At 38.4% G+C, this 23,109-nt stretch overlaps 1 non-coding gene across 1 annotated transcript; it reads left to right on the forward strand.

Moving 5' to 3' along the window:
• Positions 1-1,527: 1,527 nt before the first annotated feature.
• On the forward strand, positions 1,528-1,673 carry LOC132646892 (small nucleolar RNA SNORA48). The gene has a single exon (XR_009585231.1). It is a non-coding gene; the product is annotated as a small nucleolar RNA SNORA48 (small nucleolar RNA).
• The last annotated feature ends 21,436 nt before the right edge of the window (positions 1,674-23,109 follow it).

Here is a 23,109-nt window from a genome sequence, read left to right on the forward strand (position 1 = left end):
TATGGTCCTTATAACCTTAGAATTCAGATTATGAATTCAGAGGAAGCTGGAACTCCATAGTGTGACCTGTCTCACATGAGGGGATATGCATGCATACAAACATATTTAGTAACATATATAATATCTTTATTGAGGTATAGTTCACAACACACATTTCATCTACTTAAATAATTCAATTTAATAGTATTTGGTGTATTCAAAGACCTGTGTAAGGTAACTGTAATAAATTATAGAATACTTTCATTGTCCTCAAAAGAAAGTCCATGTTTTCACTATGATCTTGACACCACCCATTATTTCTGTAATCCTTCTTGTTTGTGTTTCAAAAAGTCTATCCTAGAAGAGATCTGATCCTTGGAGAAGATTTATACATCCATTCTGAGTAGCCTGTAGCTCCTCATTTAGGATTGAGACTTTGTGAGATTTTCCCCATCCTTGTTGGCTTATCAACTGAAGTTGTCATTTATTATATCTTGTTCATGTGACCATATAGTTGAAATTTTCACAGGTGCTTGTTCTTTATCACATACAGAAGCCATGGTCAGCAGTCAACCCTAAACATATACACATATGATCATCACTAAAAGGATGTGGCAGGTTGACAATAAATATATAACAACTATAATTAAAGAAGAGTCATGAATTTGAGAGGAATTTGGAGAAACATGGCAAGAGCTGAAGGAGGAGAGAGGGGTGGAAATGTTGTACAAGCATACTCATGTGTGAAATCATAAAGAAATTAAAAATATTTTAAATAAAAATGATCACCACCCTATAGTGAGAGTAAGTTGTGAGCCATCCAGTGTGGATGCTGGGAACCAAACCTTTGTCCTCTGTAAGAGAAGTGTTTTTATTCATGCACCCACCTCTTAAGTCCTTTATGATAATGGCAAACAGAATAAAAAGAAATAAGGAAAACAATGAATTCCATTAAAAACAGTTTTACACACATACACAAAACCTTCTAACCAAGAAAACTAAAGAAATCTACAATGAAAAATTTAATCTATTGTAGAAGACACTAGAAGATGGAGAGACATCTCTTAAAGATTGTTTGAAAGAATTGCTATTTTGAAAATGACATTTCTACCAAAAGCAAGCTACAGATTCAATTCAATCTCGATCAAACTTCTAATGCTTCATACACAGATAGTAAGCAATTAAATTTATCTGGAGGTACAGATGATCAAGGACAGCAAAAGCAAAGAAATACTGCTGGAATTCTCACCATACTGATTTTCAAAGTATACAACAGAGCAGTAAAAACAGCCTGGTATTGGCACAAATAGACATGCAAATCAATGAAAGAAAACTGGGGCCCACGATGCTACAATTACTGTTTTTTTTTGTTTTGTTTTTGTTTTTGTTTTTGTTTTTTTTTTTTTTTTTTTTTGCAAAAACATCCAAAACATGCCTCAGAAACAGTCCATCACTGTCAACTAATGGTCCCAAGAAAACTGTATTTCAACATGCAGAAAAATTGAAAGTAAAACTTTTTCTCTGACTCTATACAAAACTCAACTCCAATGACCCTGGCAGTGGGCAAAGAGACATCTTGTTGGTGGTATTGTTGTTATATCAGTCATGGGCAGAGCAGATGTCAGTCCTTTTTTTCATCCTAGCTTGATGACTGGCTTAGTGGCCAAAGCTGTTTTTTTGTCTAGGATACATAAAAAAATCAAATCAAACCAAATCCAGGCAGCACAGTACAGGAGGAGAAAGACAGAGACGTGCTTTCTGCCCACAGGCCAGCCCTTCACCGCACTGCACACACAGAGCCCCGACACACCGGGTTGACACCATGACCCGCAGCATGGACTGAGGATGTCGCCTGGCTGCAAGGCCAGCCTGCAGGTTGAGCCACCACAGTGTGCAAGTACGCGGTGCTGAGATGAGAGAGAAAGTGGAGTAGTTTGAGCATTATGAAGAGAGGTGGAACTGCAGGCTCAGGGTGGAGCAAACTAGCCTGTTGTGAGGAGCCAGTGCCTTCACCTGGGCGCATGGCGAGGGTCATCTCTGTGTCCCTTGCTATGCAGTGGCAGGGATCCCTCCCTGATTGGGGCAGCCCTATCAGGGACCATGTAGATGTCCAGCAGCTGTGCGGAACTGGCCCCACCCCTCACTGTCTGAAGCACTCTAGAGATCTGGCCCCATCTCTCACCAGCAGAAGTGCTCAGAAGAGTGGGCCTTGCACCTACCCAGGCAGCACAGTGGAGCTGGCCCTGTTGGCAGCGTTGTGGATCAGCTGGCCTCGAGGGCATGAGTGTGGGAGAGATAAGCCTGCCACTCATCTGCTGAGCAGTGGCACAGGTGCAGAGAAGAAGCTCCTCCACCCCCACCACTCACTATCTCTAAGGACTGGGAAAGCTGAACACAGGATCATGATCAAGGGAAAGCTACCCTACCCTCACCAGTTGCAGTACTCAGGAGAGCAGTCCCTGCACCTCAACTGTGCATCACAGTGGAGCTGACCGTGACTGTGAAGGCACTGGTGAGCCAGTCGCAAGGGTGTGAGAGCCAGCGAGCTGGCTCATCCCCTTAGAAGCTTCAACACTTGGGAGAGTGGTTCGTGTGCCTTGACTGGGTAGCACAGTGGAGCTGGCTCCAGAGGCATGAGTGAGGCTGACCTAGCAAGATGGCATGAGAGCAAGAAAGTTGAGCCTGCCTCCTCTGATGGTATCACTGGGTGGCCTAGCCTGAGGGTGCTTAGACCTTGCCCTAGTGGTGTAAACAAGTGAGAGCCAACCCAGAGACCAGCTCAGCTACCACACAGGCCAAGATCCAGAGCTCTGATTTGACCCACGCCAAAATCGCTATCATCTGCACACATTTGGGATGCATAGTAGGGCCAGTCCTGATGAAAGCTGCCGGACCTCCATAACAAAGGGCAACAGCAGGATAAACTGGTGTCCTAGTCCTAGTATCATAGAAGCTGGACACCATGAGCCAGACCAATGACTCATTACAATGAACGTTTGCAAGTAAAGATGTGCCAACAGATAGATATATTGTGGGACATACCATGACATCTGACTTCCACAATGAGAATTTGTGTGTGAGTGTGTGTGTGTGTGTGTTAGTCAGCTTTCATTTTTTATTATTTATTATTTTATTTTATTATTTATTATTATTAAATTATTTTAATTATTATTATTTATTATTTTATTATTTATTATTTTTATTTAGTTAGTTACTTTACATGCTGAGGGAGCCCTCTTTGTCCCCTCCTCTCAGTTCCCCCCACTTCCACTCCTCTCTTCTCAGCCCCCCTTAATCCCCAGAAAAGGGGAGCTCCCCTCCTTCCTTAATTAACCTTCCCCAGCACATGAAGTCACATCAGGACTGAACATTTGCATACCCTAAGGTCAGGCAAGGTAGCACTGCCAGTGGGAAGTGATCAAAAGTAGGCAATAAAGTTCATTTTAGAAACACCTGCCTTCTCCCCCCCACCACAAACACTCAGGTACCCCATATGAAGACTAAGCCACCCTTTGTTACATATGTGCAGGGGCCCTCCATCCACATCATGCATTTTCCTTAGTTGATGTCTCAGTCTCTGAAAGCCCCCATGGGACTGGGTTAGTTGTTTCTGTTGGTCTTCTTGAGAGGTTCCTGTCCCCTCTATGTCCTTCCATCTTCCCCCAACACTTCCACAGAAACCTTAGAGTTCTTCCCCATGCTTGGCTGCAAATCCTAGCACCTGTCTCAATCAGCTGCTGGCTGAAACCTCACAGACAACAGTCAAGTTAGGCACCTGTCTGAAAGCACAGCAGAGTATTATTATTAGTGTCAGGAGCTGGCTCTTCACCGTGGGAGGGGTCTCAGGTTGGAGCAATTATTGTTTGGACTGGGATGTTTTCAAAACATTATTTTGTGTGTGTGTGTGCTTATTTCTGTAAGGTGAGCATGTTGCAAGGATATGAGGGGACTGGGAGATGAGCAGGACTGGGATGCATGATGTGACACTCACAAAGAATTGCTAAAAAGTTAATAATAAAAAAACCCTCAAAATGGATCAGGAACTTCAACTTACAAGTTCTGATACCCCAGAATTTCTAGAAGAAAAGTAAGGAGGTTGCTTCAACTTACCTGTTCAGGGAAAGACTTTCTGAGTGGGACTCCAGAAACCTAGGAAATAAAACCAAAAAGTCAACAAATGAAACAAAAAGGTTCGGCACAGCAGAGCAAACTGTCAATTTACTGGAGAGGCAGCCCAAAGAACGGAAGACAATCATTACCAGCAATGCATCCAAAACATGCTTGCTTTCTAGAACATGCAAAGAACTCAAAGAACTAAACCTTAATAAAATAAACAACCTATTTAGTAAATGGAAAATTATCAAAAGAAGACAGGCAAATAGCTATGGAACACTTTTCCATTGCCTTATTTTATTTGTCCTTCTCTTCAAATTAGAAATTTATATCAAAAAATCTTAATATTTATTTTTTGTAAATTTGAAAGTATTCTTGCAATATTTGACTACATGTTTATTTCATTGATTTTATTTTTAATAAGTTTCCATTTGATTATTTGTAATTTGTAAATGAAATATTGTTTCTGTTATGTAATATTATCTTCATACCTTATTTGTGCATATTTAGCTGGCGTATAGTGTAAGTATAGTGATCTGGGTTAATACACAATTGTTTTGAAGTCTTTGTTAAATTTGCCATATGGACTTTTGAAAGGCAGTTTGTTTCTTGTAATTTTACTGCACATGGATTGAAATTTCCTGTTTCTTCCCATGATCTATATGGCTTTATTTATTCATATTGACAATGAACATTTAAGTAGCAGTGTGTTACAGATGTTTCTATGAATCCTTGCTTCTTTTTGAGTGCTCTTGTGTTTGTTGTTCTGCTTAGTTTCTTGGATAGGCTGGAAGCATTTTGTAAATTAGCTTTCCCTTGCACTGTGAAATCTCTTCCTAACTCCTCAGAGGGTAGCCTTGGGCGTGTGCCCAGCCACCCTACCGTGATGGTGATTATAGAAGTTCTTCCTTTGACTGTCTTTTCCCTCTAATACCTCTGTCTACCTCTGTTGATATCACACCCCACTGTCAGTATTCGCTAATTGCTCACTACTTGCTCTCTTCTGTTTGACAGTGTCCCGAGGCATCAATTGGTTTTCTGTGTGCAGCAGTCAATGCCAGGCCTTTTGCAGAGGTTAGTAGGAGGCCTCTGTTTGAGGCTTCTACTAACCCCAGGAGGGCTCTTCTCATTTCTCTCTCTGATTGTCTTCTGTCAGTTATTGAACCTAAGGTTTTGTTGCTGTTGTTGCCTTCAGACAGAGCTGCAGACCTTCTTTTAATTCCTTAACACCCAGAGCTGTTTACTTTTGAGAGAAAGGCTAGGTTTGAATTCCCAGCACTCTTTTTTAAAATCATGGCAGCTTCTTTGTTGGAAACGTTAGAGATGTCTGACCTCATGGCTTGTTTCTCTCAGTGTAGACATTCTCTTGATGATTGTGTGGGTGCTGCTGGAGAAAGGAGGTATCCGCACTTATTCTGAAGTCGCATCCCAGTATGATGAGCAAGATGCCAGGGTGACACTAGCCTCTGATCTCAGCTGCCTTTTCTGCTGTCAAATATCCACTTTGAAAATGAGCTGTGTGCCTCCGATGGTTGTCCTCAGCTGCTACCAACCAGATAGAGCCATAGCCTGTGAGTTGAGATTGTGTGGTAAAGAGAGTCTAATGGCTATCTTCAAATTATTAGAATTCTGCTCTTCTTGGGGAGCTCATAACCAGCATCTTAAGGGAGAAAAATCATAGAAAGATAGAGTCATTTGAGACCAAATATTAAAGAATCTTGCTGTTTGAAGACTTAGTGGGTTTTCTGGCATAAATATTAATCTTGTCTTATTTCTGGAAAATGTATAGGCATATAAGTGTTTGTTCTAAGTTGTTTTTCATAATGTCTACTAGCTATTTTTATATGTTCAATGAGCTCTGTATGTCTGTATGTTCCAGATTCTGAGGCTTCCATCTTGTACTTTACTACCCAAATTTAACTTAGCACATGACTAATTCATTTAAGACATGACTGAGCTAAAAGTGTGCACTTGTAGGACACATTGAAAGAAATTTAAGTCATGGCAGCAATGTGGATTGGAACGCCTTTCAAATATAGTAATTACCAGTGTCAGGTGTTTTCAGTAAACTTTGAGTCAGATTGACAATCAAAACTGAATATCCACTACCAATTCAAACAAATGCATGTACATCTAGAAAAGGATGATTGTTTTCAAGAAGGATAAAGCAACATGAATGTTTAGAAGAAAGAAGGCAATTCCTTAGCATCCCTGGACCACAAACATGAAGAGGCTGCATGGTGTACTGCAAAACAGAATGAAAGAGGATATTGTTAATAACACAAAACCATGCCTATTCTCTGCAGAAAAGTCTATGTAGTCACACCTCTAATGGAAGTTTCCACACATAACATTGCATGTGTAGTAGTCATTTTATTTCAGGACATTTGTATATATTTTACAGTAGCATAGAGACTATACTAATCAATTAGTCATGTACCATGTAATCCCAGACTCTAACGGGGACTATAGAGAATCAGACAGTATTTAAGCAAAGGACAGTATATCTAGTGGTTGAGAGAACCTTGTTTCTATAGAAATCTGATAGGCTAGAATTTAAAAAATCTGAATAAGGATCACTTAGATAAACATGAAGAATAAAGAGCCCTCCTGAAGTCAAGGAGACAGATAGACAGATAGAGATAGACAGATAGACAGACAGACAGACAGACAGACAGACAGATAGATAGATAGGATAGACAAAGAGAGATAATGAACCCTGGGAGCATGAAGGACTTCAGTTCCCAAAACAAGAAGAAATGATTTCAGATAAGTGCAGATGAAAAGTCAGAGACCCAATTATCCAAGCCCAATTTTAATATGTTAGAATACCAGAAAACCTCCAATTTTTTTTTCTTTTGTATTTGTCTATATGTTTGTTTCTTTTTAATTTATCTAGTTAGTTATTAAATTTGCATGCCAATAGTAGCACCTTTCCTCCTCTCTTCTTGGTCCCACCCACTGACCTTCTTCCTCCTGTACTCCTAAAAAAAAAAGGAAAGGCCTTCTTACTAACTCAACCTAGCACATCACATCGCATTAAAGCTGAGCATATTCTGTTCCATGGTGGCCTGACAAAGCAGCCCTGCCAGGGGGAAGTGATCAGAAAGCATGCAACTGAGAAAGCATGAAGCCCCCTCTCCCTTTATAAGGGAAACATCAGAATGGCTAATATAAAAAACTCAAGTAGGAGCATATGTTCGAGAAGATGTGAAGAAAGGGGAACACACCTCCATTGCTGATAGGAGTGAAAACTTGTACAACTACTTTGGAAATCAATCTGGCCCTTTCTCAAAAAAAAACAAAAAACAAACAAACAAAAAAAAAACTAAGAACAGCTCTACCTAAAGATCCAGCTAGACCAGTCCGGTGCATATGCACAAAAGATGTTCTATCATACAACAAGAACATTTTCTCAACTATGTTCATAGCAGCTCTCTTTGTAATATCCAGAAACTGGAAACAATCCAGATATCCCTCAACTGAAAAATGAATAAAGAAAATTAGTACATTTACACAACGGAACACTAATCAGTTATCAAAAAGAAACTGCTTTTTTATGTGTGTTTTGTTTATGTGTTATGTTATACCATAATGAGGATAGTGTGTGTGTGTGTGTGTGTGTGTGTGTGTGTGTGTATGTTTATTACTCTTCTGGTATAAAACTAAAAACAAAATCTTTAAGGAAAGTGTTTAAGTGTTTAAGCACTGAAATTTGTAACATAACAAATTTAAATAAAATGTTTAAAATTATATTTACCATTATATGTTTTATATAGAAATAATTATCTAGCAACTAATAACCCAACTCTTTCTCTAAACAAAACCAGGTAATTCCTTATTAACTTTTGAACAAGAAAGAAACTCAAATTTTTTATAATTTTTATTTTTTTTATATTAATCACAGGTTATTTATTTTGTATCCAAGCCTTAGCTCCCTCCTTCATTCCCTCCCAATCCCACACTCCCTCCCTCATCTCCTCCCTGCCCGTTTCCAAGTCCAGTGATAGGGGAGGTCCTCCTCCCCTTCCATCTGACCCTAGCTTATCAGGTATCTTCAGGACTAGCTGCAATGTCCTCCTCTGTGGCCTAGCAAGACTGCTCCTCCCTTGGGGTTGGGGGAGGAGGTCAAAGAGCCAGCCACTGAGTTCATGTCAGAAATAGTTCCTCTTCCCCTTACTAGGGACCCACTTGGATACTGAGCGACCATGGGCTACATCCTAGCAGGGGTTCTAAATTATATCCATATATGGTCCATGAAAAGTATTTCTTCTAGCCAATCCTGTGTCCTACTGGGTCAAACTATATTGAAATGTTAGAACCTTTTAGTTAATTTCTTATTACCAAAACTACTATGCCATGGACTAGCTAAGATATAAAGAAAATAGGTTTACTTGGGTGGTAGGTAATTCTGAAAATCTAAGTGAAGGGACCATATCTGTTGATGGCCTCTCTGCACATAGAATCATAAGCTACAAAGCATAGCCCTCTGATAGCAATGGAATATCCATGCCTCTTCTTATGTATTCTCTCTCCCTCCCTCTCTTTCTTTCTCATTCATCTCTTTCTCTCCACTTTCTCCATCTCCCTCTTTTTCCATCTCCACTCTCACTCTATCTTTCTTTATGTTCTTGCTTTGTGTCTCTTTCATTATGTATTCACTAACTTTATATATCAAGGGTTAAATGATGACTTTAATCTAATGCTAATAAGTTCCAAAGACCTTTCAGAAACCCCATAAAGTATGTTTCTATTCTTATAAGACTTCAGAATGCTCATTCATTTTGAGACAGGATCCTCAGACTATAGAGTCTATATATAGTATAGACTCATAAGAAGGATAGTCAGAAGTCACCTTCCAAAATTCAGAAGAAATATAAACTTAAAAGATGATAAGAAATTCTCATTACTGTGAAAATACACTTATTTCTTCCTAGAAGAAATAAGATGCTAAGGCATCTTCAACTTTGTTCGATAGTCAAAATAGTTAGATTTTTCTCCATCTACATGTTTTCTTAAAATGCTCCCTATGTCTGGATATTCTTCTTCATTAACATCTTGACAATACATGTTCACCTTTCCAGACTGAGTTGAGACTTTTTTTCTCTGCTCATAAGCAGCTTTGTGAGGTAGTAGGCGAATATTCAGTTTTTTTTTCACTGAACAAATAAATACTAATATCTATGCCCATTCTTTATAAAGAATTAATCCAAGACCCAAAAAGTAAAAAAAAAAAAAAAAAAAGTCTCATTCTGCTTTGCCCATTATGTAGACTTAATAAGAAAACATTCCAGTACAGAAAGGGATGTGAAGAACAGACTGCCGGTCCTCATCCATATGATCTTTTCTGCCATTACAATTATAGATCAGGTTTTCAGGTTAACTCTTGGTAAATTACTTGTGAGACAAGATCTTTATGTAGTGTTATTTCCTTAATAATATAATAGTGCAGTAATTTCAGCCCCACTGCCTCAGCTGTTATTGAATCTAGGTCCTCATATGTGTTAAGCAAACGCTCTATCAATGAGCGTTTATAACACCAAGTTTTTCTCAGTCATTGTTTTTAGATTATTAGTTTGTAGTACGTTTTTGCCATTCAGTTTTGTTTCTTGCCAAAAGCAAGCTTCTGAGCCCAGATTTGAAATAAGCAGATGAGAACCATGGTAAAAACCTGCTGTCAGATAAGATTTAGACAAGGCTTAGAGTGTTGGCAATAATTATTGGTAACATTGTCATCAAGACTGTAACATGATTAAATAATACCGATTATCCTCTTCTCATGGGGGTTTCACGGTTTTGCCTTTCTTGATTTATTTGGCCTTTTGTTTGAGTTCCCTGTTTTCCTCATAAGGACCCCAGTGATGGTAGGGTAGGATAGGCACTCAGGGATACACTGACCTTAGAAACAGGCGTGAGAGGAAGGATCTGGGTTCAAACAGTCTAAGGAAAGAAGGGCGCTTCAGCAGGGTCCCAGGAGAGACATACACTGGCCAGTCTCTCCTGCTTCATTACCTCACTGCTTAGAGCCCACTCTTGCATTCTGTATCTTACATGCAATGGGGACAGATATCAACATCTGGATTCCACAGTGTGTCAGAAAAGTCTTGGGATTTTCTGAGGTTGTCTTATTGGAGACCCGTGAAAGCAGAAGAGACACAGCAGAGCGCTGTAAGAGAAAACCACTCAACCTGTAAGTGACACAAATGCTTCTCTGATCATAAAAGGAGAGCTTGAAAGACAGCTGCTCACTAAGTTTCAGGCAGGTGACAATGCATGCTTTTGAGGAAATTATCAATGATTTGGTAAAATTAGAGGGAGGCATGTAAGAATCAATGAGGGACTAATACTGAAGAAAAACCTCCTGAGAGCACACGGCGAGACACCTGGCAGCCTGGGAGGGAAGGTGCTCCGTTCTTGGTGAAAATGACGGATGGAGCATGAATTATGTTCCCTCCCCCAATTCTTGTGCATTTCTAATTGACTTCAGGGCTTTCCCAACTGAAACTTAGCCTTGCTTACCCCTACTTACAGCTTTTACTTTTGACCTTGTAAGAAAGAGGAAGGTGCATCATTAGCCCTATTTGTGCTAGTTTTGTTTAATCACTTGTTTCATACAGTGCATTTATTAATTCAATAAAGGGGATGGTCACAATAATCTTCTGCTTTAGACTCCATATAAGACTTGCTGGGGAGAATCAAAGAACAGTTCATTGTGGGGAGTTGTGAAGTTCACATTCTGTCACAGCACAGTTTCAGATCTGCAGTTTAGAAAGTGTGATCTTCAAAAAATCATTTTCTCCTCCAGGAACTGAACCTTCCTCACTCTTGAAGCAGAAATTACCATTACAAACTCAAGGAAGATGCACATTCTTTTTTACATGTTGAGGACATGATTATAATTAGGATAATTGGGAATTTTGTTACTGTAAAATCAAAGCAAGCATTTCAAGCCGTGGATATTGATTGGAAACATCCTTCAAGGTCTTTGGATAATGAATTAAAGCCCAGTGGATTCCTGTCAGTGTAGGAGTCACTATTGAGTAATGTCACAATAGAGGACACTAAAAGAACTCACCACAGAGATGGATCCTAGCATCCACTTACTCTTTTTTTATTTATTACAATATACTAACCTTGTATCCCACTGTAGCCACCTCCTTTTTTTCCTTCCAGTCCCACTCATCCTCCCTCTTCTCTCCCTATGCCCTTCCCCTAGTCCACTGATAGGAGAGACCCTCCTCCCCCACTATCTGACCCTACCCTATCACATCTCATCAGGATTGGCTGCGTCCTCTTCCTCTATGGCCTGATAAGGCGGCACCCCCAATTGGGAACTGATCAAAGAGTTGGCCACTGAGTCCATGGCAGAGATATCCCCTGCTCCCCTTGCTAGGAAGCTCTCTTGGAAACTCAGCAGCCTATGGTCTACATCTGAGTAGGGATTCTGTGTCCTCTCCATGCATGGTCCTTGGTTGACTGATCGATCTCTATAGGGCTGCTGAGCCCAGAATTTTTGGATCTGTTGGTCTCCTTGTATAGCTTTTATCCCTTCTAGGTCTTTCTTTCTTTAATTTTCTTTTTTTTTTCTGTTTTCTTTTTTTATATTTGTAAACATTTTCATTTTTTTCCTTTTTATAATTTATTTATTTTTATCTATTACAATTTATTCACTTTGCATCCCAGCTGTAGCCACCTCCCTCTTCTTCTCCCAATCCCACCCTACCCCCTTCTCTTCCCATGCACCTCCCCCAGGAGAGGATAGGAGAGGTCCTCCCCCCATTCTATCTGACCGTAGACTAATAGGTCTCATCAGGACTGGCTGTATTGTCTTATTCCTAAAGACTATACCTAGCAGGGTATCAAAGTGGATGAAGAGACTCATAGCCAAACTTTGGGCAGAGTGCAGGGAATCTTAAGAAAGAAGGGGGATATAGAAAGACCTTGAGGGGACAGGAGCAGTAGAACCAAAAATTCTGAGCCCAGTGGTCTTTTCTGAGACTGATGCTCCAACCAAGGAGCATGGAGATAACATAGAACCCCTGCACAGATGTAGCCCATGGCAGCTCAGTGTCCTTATAAGGGGAACAGGAGCTGTCTCTGACATGACCTCAGTAGCTGGCTCTTTGATCACCTCCCCCTAAGTGGGGGTAGCTTTACCAGGCCTTCAAAGTCTTTCTATCTCCCAGTTCTTCCATTAGATTCCCTGCACTCTGCCCAAAGTTTGGCTATCAATCTCAGCATCTGCTTCGATACCATGCTAGGTAAAGTTTTTCAGATGTCCTCTGTGGTAGACTTCAGTCCTGTTCCCCATCTTCTCCAGCCTCTGGTGTCTATAATGTTTGCTCTCTAAGTGAAAATCCTTTTACTTAATTGTTAAAGAAGAACTCTTTTCTTTTTTTCTATTTTTATTTTTATATTAATTATAGTTTATTCACTTTGTATTCCAGCTGTAGTTCCTTCCCTCCTTCCCTCCCAATACTATTCTTCCTTCCTCTTATCCTCCCATGCCCCTCTCCAAGTCCACTGATAGGGGAGGTCCTCCTCACCTTTCATCTGAGCCTAGTTTATCAGGTCTCATTAGGACTGGATGCATTGTCCTCCTCTGAGGTCTGGCAAGGCTGTTCCTCCCTCAGAGGGAGGTGGTCAGAGATACAGCCACAGAGTTCATGTAAGAGACAGTCCCTGTTCCTGTAACTAAGGAACTCACTTGGGTACTGATCTGCCATGTGTTACATCTGAGCAGGGGTTCTAGGTTATCGCCATGCATGATTCTTGGTTGGAGTATCAGTTTCAGCAAAGACCCCTGTGCCCAGATATTTTGGTTTTGTTGCTCTCCTTGTGGAGCTCCTGTCCTCTCCAGGTCTTACTAATTCCCCCTTCTTTCATAAGATTCCCTGCACTCTGCCTAAAGTTTGGTTATGTGTTTCAGTACCTGCTTAGGTACACTGCTGGCTAAAGTCTTTCAGAGGCCCTTTTTGGTGGGCTCCTGTCCTGTTTCCTGTTTTCTCCTTTTCCCAATATCTATCCTGTTTGTCTTTTTGAGTGAGGATTAATTGTCCTACCCAGGGTCCTCCTCCTTGCTTAGTTTCTTTAGGTATACAGATTTGTGTAGGTTTATACTATATTATGTCTAGTGTCCACATATAAGCGATTATCTATCGTGTGTGTCTTTCTGATTCTGGGATACCTCACTCAGAATGATCTTTTGTAGATCCCACCATTTGTCTGCACATTTCATGATTTCCTTGTTTTTAATTGCTATGTAGCATTCCATTGTGTAAATGTACCTCAATTTCTGTATCTATTCCTCCACTGAGAGACATCTGAGTTGTTTCCAGGTTCTGGCTATTATGAATGAAAATTCTTAATGAAAACTAAATGTTTGTGTTACTTTTATATGTTTGTTATTTTGTATGACTAGTTATTGCATTCCTGTGAAAATCTATATACACCTATGGGAACCAAGTCCTGTGATCAAAGACAACCCCGCCATGTCTTCCTCTTTTACAATTGTGTTTGAAGGCAGATACTTCATTATTCAAGTCATAATAGTCTTTATCATACATAACTTAGCAAGAATTGACCAATTACTTAAGGGTCTTGCATTCAGTATCTTTTCATTGCAATCTCAGAGGCCAGTTGTCTCTGTGTGTTTGTTGTCAGCCTCAGCAGAAGCACAAACCCCTCTCAGGTTCATTGCTTAGGTGAAAACCAGACAAACAAGTGGATTGACTGAAAGATATGTAGTACCCAGACATTAAATTAGAGTTAGCTCATCCAGCTGCTGTAGATGGCCTTATGTTTTAATTTAGCTCACATGCATTCTTGTCATTTAGTTTATCTTAGTTTGTGTTTGACATTTCATTTTAACATTTTGTAACAGCTTAGCGCCAACAGGTATAGAATAAACATTTTAGCACAATGACACACATATAGAAACACTTCTTCATAAATTATTTATTCAAAGGTAAAATAGCATAGTAGTAACAAGTTTACTGATGTAGTTAGGAATTCATACTTCAAATTTAATAAGAAGTAAATTATTGTTTATTTATTATAAATTTAATATGGGTAATGTATTCACATTATTTCCCCTCTTCTCCCTCTAATTCCTTTCATGGCAATTGCCTTCTCCCTCTCAAGATGATGTCCTATTTTACTTACTATTTTTACACACACATACACAGACAAAACATACACACACACAGAGTGAATCCATTTATCATTGCTTATGTATAACATACATAATTTTAGGACTGACAACTTGTTACTGGATCATGTATTAGCTGGCTATCTAAGGGATTCATCCCTAGTCCCTACAGCAAATTGATTATTTCTCTAATTACCTGAAGCGTTTCATCTAGGGATAGGGGTCTTGGGATATTCCCTGGCTTGTTAACTGGTACTATCATTGCTCGGGTCTTGTTTAGGTAACTCTGTTGTTGAGATGCAGTTTTCCTGTCCTATTTTAAAGACAAAATCCTATGTCAGTCCTTTACCTCAAAAAAATGAGACAAAGTGTCATACTCAATCACCATGGAGGCTAAATCCTCAGCACACCAGAATGTAACTTTAATGAAATACACAAAGCAAGAATTAAATCACTGAAAAGAACCTAGCCCAATAGATGACATCCTGATTAGAAAAGATTGATATACATATATATCAAAAGGAGAGACCCCATCCAGACACAGGAAAGTATTATTATTTGTTAGCTAAGAAAAAGGTCTCCGGAAAAACATCTACTGTTTCATTATTTTTTTTAGCTTTTTTAAAATTTTATTTACTTATTTTTATTTGTTACCATTTATTCACTTTGTATTCCAACTGTAGCTTCCTCCTTCATCCCCTCCCAATCCTATCCATGCTATCTCATCTCCTCCCATGCCCCTTCCCCAGTCCCCTGATAGGGAGTTCCTCCTCCCCTTCCATCTGACCCTAGCTTATCAGGTCTCATCAGGAGTGTCTGCATTGTCTTCCTCTGTGGCCTGGTAAGGCTGTACCCACCCCGCTTCAGGGGGAGGTGATGAAAGAGCAGGCCACTGAGTTCATGTCAGAGACAGCCCCTGTTCCCATTACTAGGGAGCCCACTTGGACACTGAGCTTCCATAGGGTACATCTGTGCAGGGGTTCTAGTGTTTTTTGTTTTGTTTTGTTTTTTTAACTCTGCCCTCTTAAACTGTGTGTGAAATGTTGTCTTTGCTATCGAAGCTACAGAGTCTGTTATTCTTTTGTTGTTGGTTCCTCAACATCCATATGACCAGGTATTACAGGGTGCATATGAAACACGGCTTTGGCAGAGAGGGAATTAAATAAAAACACTTTGTAAGCACTAAGAGAAAGACAAGATTAGGGGGAAAAGTCACATTTATTCAATGTAGTCAACATGAAAGCGACTAAACTCTTATGGGTTAAAATGTCTCCCAAAAAGAAATGTGAAATACCACACACTAATAACTCTGAATGCAGCCTTATTTGAAATTTGAATAATCATTGAAGCAATAAATAGGCGGGGTCATTCTGGAGTGGTGTGTGCCTTAGTTGTTTTAGAGAGAGAAGAGACAGACAGACAGACAGGACAAGAGTACACTATGTGAAGACTGTGTTGAGATTAAGGTTATTAGCTCACAAACTAAAACCCAGTAAGCCCTGCCGTATCACTGGAAGTGAACGAAAAACTGCACTGACTCTCCCTGAGGATTTGAGAGATGTTCAAGATGGCACTTTTCCTTCAGGCTTGGAGCATGCACAAGTGTCAGAAAGTGCGTGCCTGCGTATCTGTTATTTAAGCTGCCTACTTTGTTGCAGTTTGTTTCTGCAGAGCTAGGAAAGTTAATGCATGCAACCCCAGATATTTTAAAAATGTACCGAAGGAAGTCAGGTTATGGTGAATGTTAAGTATTTGCCAAACGCTTTTATCTTCTTCTAAACTCATTGCTAGAAGCCTGACCTAGAGTCTGTGAACCCAACTCTAGCTTGGCAATTTGCCCAGCATTGGCACTTATTTTGTCTATTCATGATGTAAGAAACACACACATACAATTTTGATTGATTTTGATATTGGAATCTATCAGCCACTCTACATAAAGTGGGTTAAAATACAGCCAGGATCAAAAAAGTATGCATGGGCGCACACACACACACACACACACACAGAAACCGTACCTGTCAGTGTAGAAGAAGAAAACTAGTATCTCAGTATGTGTAAATTCTACTTCCTCCACATTTTAATCCGAAACTGAAACTATTGCTACACTTAACATACCTTCATATCTCTCTGCTCATGAGCACAGCTGTCTGACAGAATTGAATTGCTAGAGTCTGAGGTGTGTGTACTTGAACTCTGCTTTGCAATGTGTCTACAAGCAGTGGCTAAGTTTCCAGTAATGTAGCAAGGTTGTGAGTAACACTGAGGCCTCTACTCTATGAACTGTCTGGACTTACCTTTACTATTTCTCTATTAATGGACAATAGATCATTTTCATTTTATAATAATCTATGTATTTGTACCTGTATTTCTCTGCTAGATATCATCTTATGTGAGTGGTCTATTCACTTCAAACATATCTTTTCCTTTCTAATTGCTATCCTCTTTGATATACAGATGTTTTCATTTTGGTGACCATAAAACTAGAAGAAACAGCGTGTTCAGATTAGGGATATCTGTCCATGTCTTTGTTGCTCTTACAAACAGCCTCTTGAAGTTGTTTGGTGGAGGTTATTAGTTTACATGGAGTAGAAACCAACCCAGTCTCATCCTTCTTTAGCTTTTCAAATAGTTTCCCATCAGGATTCTGTGTCTGTATTGTTTTTACTTGCATTGGTTTTGCTTCAGTGTTAATTTCATATTCCTGTGTGTGTAGCATTTAAGGGACTATCCCTGTAGATTTATGTAATTAAGCCTATATCACTATTTTATAGCCGTTATCTGAGTGTCGTCCTCTAACTTGCTGTAATATGACTCTCTAGATTGTTTTCTAATTCTTTTGAGATTTTAATAGAAAAATTGTTTTTATACATTTTATACATGACATGATGTCTACCCAAGACTTTGCCACATTGTTAGCAAAATTTGGGCATGAATCACAGTGATGATGAAGATGGAGATAAATAAGTCTTCCACTGACAGCTGAGGAGAATTTAAAATGACATAATAACTTTAGAAACCAGCTTTGAAGTTTCATGCAAAACTAAGCATGTTTTCTTTGTTCCATCTATCACTTACCCGAATTCAGTTTTATTCAAAGGTGTTGAAGAATATGTTCATACAGACCCCTTCAAGCATATGCTTGTAGCAGATTTATGCATAATTTTCTAAATTAGAAAGAACCAGAATATCCCTTAGAAAATGAATTGATAAAGTGTGGTGTACCCTGACAATGGAATATTATTCAGTGCTAAAGAGTGAGCTGTCAAGAAAAGACTAAATGAAGGGTGCCAACTTCAAACATCTGCATAAACCAAGCATATGGCATTCTAGAAATGTTGAAACTGTGGACACAGTAAGGACATCAGTGATCTCTGAGATTTACAGAATCTAGAGAGATGAATAAGCAGAACCTAAAGGAGGTATTTTTGCTACTTATTTTGTTTGATTGAGACAGGGTCTTGCTTTGTAGCTCTGGCTATCCTGGAACCCAATATGTACAAAAGGCTGACACTAATTCACAATGGTGTGTGTGTGTGTGTGTGTGTGTGTGTGTGTGTTTCTGTTACTGCCTCTGGAATCCTGGAATTAAAGTCTGACACCTCTATCAATTGACACAAGGAAATTTTGAAAGAAAAAAACTTATTTTGTGAGCTATTGTAGTAGTGTATACATGCCTTTGTACCTTTGTCCAACCCATAGAAAGAATAGCACTGAGTCAGCTCTCATGTAAACAATGAACTCTGAGTGATATTGCTATGTCAGATATAGGCATCAGATGTAACAAGCACACAGTTCTGAAGGGAAAGGAAAGTTGCCGAAGTCTTATTTCAGGAGGTTGTATGGCCCCAGGCAATGCATGCTCAGGGACAGGGATTGTATGCATATTTTCTGTACCATTGCATTTTGCTATGAATCCTATCTGCTCTCCAATGAAAAGGTTTCACTTTGATTGTTTGTTTTTGAAAATTTAGTAACTCTGAATGTGTTTTGTGAATTTCTATCTTGTATTTTTGGCTTCTCCCATTTTCTCCTCCAGATGTGTTGGAGATAAAACTATCATGAAAACACTACTCTACTCAGCTAACACTGTGCCAGTGCCTTCCCTTGATTTGGTTTATCATCAGTTTACCTCCCCTTCAAAGGCACCCTAAAGCAGGTGTTGTCAACCTGTGGGTCACAACACCCTTGAGGGCTGCATATCAGATATCCTGTATATCAGATATTTACAGTACAATTAATAACAATATACAAATCACACTTATGAGGTAGCAATGAAAATAATTTTTTAATTGGAGGTCACCACAGCATGTCTTTGAAAATCAGTCCTCGTCACTTCTTTGTTTTCTGCTTCTCATTCGACAAGTATCCATCACCAAGATAATCAACATTAATACTCATAACAAACACAGAAAACAGACCCCAAAACCATCTATGGAACCCAGTAAGAAAAGTAATTTTAACCTTTGAGTTGTTGCTGTAAAGCTGGTCACAGTGAAGAAAAATCAAATAACAAAAGTATTGTATTTAACTGCTAACTAACACTGTATCAACAGACTGTTTAGTTTTTATTTCAACATTTAAATAAAAAACTAAGCTTACTTTATTTAATTTTCACATGTATGTGTAGGTGGTATCTAAGTTTCTGGATTTGCCTGTTTCCATCTGTGTGTGTGTGTGTGTATATGTGTGTGTGTGTGTCTTTAGGCCTGAGGAATATTTTGAGTATTTCCTTTCATTATACTTCACATTCTTCACTAAGGCAGGACTTTCTGCTTTCCCTAAATTCACCTCACTGGCATAGGTAGTCTGGCTAGCCAGTTTTTCCTACTTTTCCTTGTATCTGCCTTGTGATTTATCATAATTAAAGGAGGGCTGCTACATCTACCTGGCGTTTATTGGGATTATGGTGTTATAACTGCTCCTCACTCTTATATAGCAACTACTTTAATGAAGGACACAGTTCCCCCTTCCAATATTAATTTTCAAATGGAATTTGTATTTGAAATTCTCATTTCTGAAAAAAAAAGTTGAGAATGAATTAATAATTTTCAGAAACTGCTAATGAATTGGCCTTCACTACAGGGTCATTGTATTGTCTACTCCTTAAGGACAAGAAGATAGTTCAGAGCTTATTTCAAAACAGTTACATGTGACAACATCCTGTAGAAAGTCAGTTAACTTTATTTATATCATAGAAACAAGTAAGATTCTTGCAACAAGATTTTTTTTTTTTGAAAATCAATTGCTAAACATTTTCCTCAATGCCATTCTCTATTCTGGTGAAAGTAAATATTAAAGGTCATATTATTTATTTCTATAATGATAATATAATTTTAGGCCATTGTATCATAACAGAATGACTCACTTTGGACACCCACCAAACAGAAATACATCCTTATATTTGTTTGTAGAACATTTCTATATTTTAATTGCATCCACATACAGCATTCAACACAATCAAAATAGTGTCAAAAGTGTAATCTTAGCTGTGCATATTAGCAATAATGTGTAGTATATGGCTGTGATGAAACTGGCACAGACTAAAGCAAATGTATACTTAAGCATAGAGTCCACATTTTCTCTGACACTCCACTCAAACATCAGCTATGTTCAGCTCCTTGAATCACTTCAGCTGAAATGGCTGAACATTAGAGTAAAGATGTTAACGGTAAGTGACAGAATAGCTTTTCAAACACAATTGAGAGTTTATATAAAAATGTTTTATTGTTGTTATTTTTATTATTCTTGTTTTGTTTTTTTCAAGACAGGGTTTCTCTTTGTAGCCCTGGCTGTCCAGGAACTCATTCTGTATACTAGGAAGCCTACAGTGATCCACTGCTTCTGCCTCCCTAAGTGCTGAGATTAAAGGCAAGCATCTCTACACTGAGCTGGGGCCCCAATTCTTAACAAACAGAACTTAAATGAAACTTGAGTTTTTCATGCTTTCAATCAAATGTGGCTGGATGCTTTACTCCGCAGTAATAACCTTGAATTTATTTTTATTACAGCAGAGAAACAATTGAATAAAGCACACAATAGGAGCTGAAGATTTAATTTTGATATAATAATTGTATTTTGTAAAATTCAATTTACCAGAATAATGTTTAATAAAGCTCTGATATTTAATTAGATGTAATTAAGTTCTTCAACAAGGGCTAAAAATTTGGTATATTTTATGATTTTATTCTAGCCAGATTTGTGAAACAAAGAAATATAGAGACAATGCCACTATTTCCTGTTCTTACAAAATATCTGTTCAAAACATACTGTAATGGATGTAAAATGGAAGCAGTAACTATTTCAACATAAAACTTTAAGTTGATCACATATCCACTTTAAAAAATTCATTTCCAGTTAAAAATCAATTATTAATTATAATATGCTTGGAAAATAGAGAATAAGCATGAATGTCAATAATTTTAAAAGTGTTAACCATAAAATATAACTTTGGAGATCATCAAATGTAATTTTGTTTAAAAACAGTAACACTGTGTTGACAATAAAAATTATTTTCAAAAAAATACCAGAGACCTGGTGTTTCGGGAGATATGGCTAAACAACTGATTCAAATAATAGATTGTGTGACAATGATCATTTTACATCAGTCCCTTAAAACATGTGAACAAACATAAAGAATATTTGTGTTCTTTAGTAGCCATAGGTCTTATAAACATGCTATCTTAGTTTTAGAAACTACTTTATATTTGAAAGCCCTCTGTGAAACCAACAACAAAATGAAATAGTAGGTAATGAGTCAAAAGCCTGTAGATTAACCTTGCCAACTTGGTGGTACTGAGACTCAGGTAGGGATTAGTAGTGGTGTTAGAGTATGTCTGTGATGACAACTCCAGCATTCAATAGATCATGAGTTGTCGGACCTACCAGACTGAATTAGTCCCCCAGTGTAGCTAGAATATGATGGTGTGTTAGGGAAGATAGTTAAAAGTAGGAGTTAGGTCCTCTCTGGAGGAAGTAATTTACTGCAATGGTTGTTAGAGTTACCCCCGGGCTCCTTTTGCCATCATATTATAGTCGGCATAAATTTTCCTTGTGCTTTTCCACAAATAAAGATTTGACCATTCATAATCGTAAATAATTAAGTACTTTTTGGCTTGATGTCATAAGGTTGGACTTTTGTTGGCGTGACACCACAGTTACAAGCAACGTCATCAAATAAAGTAAAAGATGTAAAGGTAAATAAAAGCATAAACGAATCAGAGACAATTCCATTCATTTCATGTGTACACATAGATGAATGTGAAGAACATGGCTGCTGCTGTCTGAAAGCGACATAGGACTTCATAGTATGGTTTTTAATCTGATTCAATTCTTTACGCTTTTACTATTTTACGGTTGAGTAATTCATTCATGTTGATGTTCTCTTGAAGCATCTATAAGAGTGTTCCACATCTTATAAAATCATGGACACATGGGTCTAAAGAGACTCTTCCATCTACGCAGTATGTAAGCAATGTTTTCAATTGTCAGCCCTGAAAATATACACTTACAATCAATACTAAACTGACTCAGTAGGTCACATTTATATATCTATGTGTGTAATATGTAGCAATTATAATCACATGAAAAAAGCCCATGGATTTTAAAGTAAAGGGGTATAGCTTAGAGGAGATGCAGAGGGAAAAGTGATGGAAAAAATGACATAATTGTATTTTACTTAAATTTTAAAAATAAGAAAAAATTAAACATTTTTAAAACTGCAGTTTATATCACTGTCATTGAATACAATGTTGGTGATAAGTATAGTATATTTTTTTATGTACTTGTCATTCTTTCCGGTTTCCTGTACACGTCAAAGAAGCATAAAACATACACATGTGAATGAACACATACACACATGCAGGAAGTAATCAAATCAAAATCATTAATCAAAGAGCAAATGCAAAACTCAGTTGTTCCTTAAGAAACAAAACCAGCCAGAATTACAAAAACACTGGGGAAAGGGTCTGAGTCAGGAGCCCACACTGACATGGGGGCTAATGGAGGCAAGAATTCACTGGCCAAAATCTGCCTTTCTCAAGTGAAGAACTGAGAAGATGGCATTTTGTGGACATCTGGGAACTGGTGAGGACTTCTTCCCATTATTGAATTCTTAAGAAGTAGCCAGGGTGCATGGAGATGTCACATAGCTTATGTAGGCGAACATGAGAATTCACAGGGAGTACCCTTGTAAATCTTCTAATAGCACCATGTGTTACTGTGCTTCCTTCTCTGAAGGGACCACCCAACTCAGGATCCTGGCTCACATATGTCGTCAGACTGTCCCCTCTTTTTGTAACACAAAACTGAGACAATTTCTTAGATCATCTACTGTGGACAGTACGCAGAATTTCAAACTGTAAAGTGGTGGGAAAATGCTTTTGACATACTTTTTATTCAATGTTTTTAGAAACATCTATGTGAGGGGGAAATACATTCTCTGTTGTAAGCATTTCAGTGGGCAGTTTTTCAAATTAATGCAGTTTAACTATTACATTAACTTAATGGCTATTTTCCCCTACTTTAACCATGTTAAATGTGCCGGCAATAATGAGCTTCTAATGCTGTCTCTTTTAAGTCTCAGAGGCATCTTTAGAGTAGCTGCTTATCTTGTGGATCATAAAGCTGCATAATTTAGTATTCAAACAATTCATTTAAAACTGAAGCCCTCAGAATTAGCTTTAAATTAATCAGAACAATGTCATTTTAACCCACAGGTTTGATTTAGGGCTAGTTAGCAAATTTGCAAAAGAAGGGGTGAAAATAAGTTGTTGACGGAGTGCCAACTTTCTTCCTTTGAATGGAGTCTTCCAAGCCAAGAGATATCAATACAGGCTTGATAGTTTGTAATTCACATTTACAATGGCCCC

The sequence above is a fragment of the Meriones unguiculatus genome, chromosome 12 (assembly GCF_030254825.1).
Source record: "Meriones unguiculatus strain TT.TT164.6M chromosome 12, Bangor_MerUng_6.1, whole genome shotgun sequence".
Taxonomy (NCBI): domain Eukaryota; kingdom Metazoa; phylum Chordata; class Mammalia; order Rodentia; family Muridae; genus Meriones; species Meriones unguiculatus.